The following is a 1,840-nucleotide window of genomic DNA, read 5'->3' on the forward strand; positions in this document are numbered from 1 at the left end:
TCTCTTATACACATCTAGATGTGTATAAGAGCCAGGTATGTATGAATGTATATATCGAATTAGTAATTCAAAATTTCGGATTACTAAATCGAAATTTCGGATTACTTTAATCTGAATTTCGGATTAGGCCTATATACTTAAGTGACTCAAATAGTCTTTCGTAACAATTAGACTATACTTCAGTAAAAATTTAGGGTTTTTTCATTGCATTCGTTAAAATAATAATTAAAAAGTAATAGTAATAGGTAAAATAATACGTTTTCACTTTATATCCTCCCTAAGATCGATTCTTGATTAACCATACATTGTGACATAGTAAAACACAAAGTAGGCCTACTTCGCGCTGCCGATTTAATTAAATTGCGTCGATATTTCGTGGGTATTGATAAATGTGTCTATTCCCCGCACAGTGCTAATATTGGCAGACATATGAGCAATGCCGACTACATATTATTCCGGCCATTTGCAGACCATTTAGTGGCGGCTCCGGCGAAATATTCCCCCAGAAAATTTTCCTCCCAACCCTCCCCCTTCCCAGAGAAGAAGAAAAAAAAACCACAATTTGTTGGGGAGAAATAAAAGTTTCACTGTTCCCTGATATTAGTAAACAATCTGTATTTAAAATCGATTAAATAAGCCTCTGAAATTACTAAATTGTCATATTTTTTGAGAGCTCCACCCCCGGACAACTTTCAAAACATTTTAGTGGACACTTGATCACGCACACTTTGCTCTTGTCGGGGACCTTTCCCCCCGCCCCCAAATTGTAGCTTGCCTCCTCACATGCCCCTCCGATTTTAGACGCTGGTGCCGCCACTGAGACCATTATTACATCCCCAGTTCAGTAACAGATACCGTACTTCCCGGGGAGAAAGAGGCAAGAATATCAGTACAACCCAGGCGTAGTCCTAGTTAAGTCCCCATGGCTCGGGGGTGGGGGAGGGGATGTGCTTTATAAATAACAACTATGCCTATTTCTGATAAAACGTGTCTGTTGACTTCATATCACTAATGCTATAGTATTAGGTCTACTAGGCCTATACCAGTGATCTCCCTTGTTGCGGGGTTCAAGTATTGCCCTGGGTTTCCCCTTGTTGCAGGAAGTAATAATGTACTAGGCAGAGGTATCGCTTGTTGCAGGATTCAATAATACTGTATATGCCGGCCTCCCTTGTTGCAGGATTCAAGTAATACTATGCCCAGGGCTTTGCCTTGTAGCAGGATTCAAGTAATACTATGCCCAGGGGTTTCCCTTGTAGCAGGATTCAGGTAATACTATGCCCAGGGGTTTCCCTTGTAGCAGGGTTCAAGTAATACTATGCCCAGGGGTTTCCCTTGTAGCAGGATTCAAGTAATTCTCTATATGCCAGGGGATCCTTTGTTGCAGGATTCAAGTAATACTGCCTGGGGATTTCCTTTTAGCAGGATTCAAGTAATACTGTATATTCAGTGGCGTCTCCAGGATATATTTTCTGGGTGGGGGCCTAAGCTGTCCGACAGAGGAAATTGAGCTCGTAGACACGATATGGTAGAGGGGGTTCCTCATCCTAAATGAGACTTTTTTTAAGAATAGGAACCTCTGATGACCAGAAATGGCACCCTCAGCCTGTAACAGACATGTGTTGGCTTGGTGTGGGCCTATTTTTATATTTTTAATGGTCTGACTGACGAATTCTGTCCGACTTTGGTGTGGGGTGGCTTGACCTGTCCGGTGGTGGATTAAGCCCCCCGCTGTAGCCGCCACGGTGTATATGCCACGGGGTCTCCCTTATTACAGGTTTCACACAGAAATCCTTATATTTGAATGTTTTGGTAATTTCAAATTCTACTTTTTATGTGC

The sequence above is a fragment of the Anneissia japonica genome, unplaced genomic scaffold (genome assembly GCF_011630105.1).
Source record: "Anneissia japonica isolate Jap-2015-1 unplaced genomic scaffold, ASM1163010v1 scaffold1709_len327053_cov138, whole genome shotgun sequence".
NCBI lineage: Eukaryota > Metazoa > Echinodermata > Crinoidea > Comatulida > Comatulidae > Anneissia > Anneissia japonica.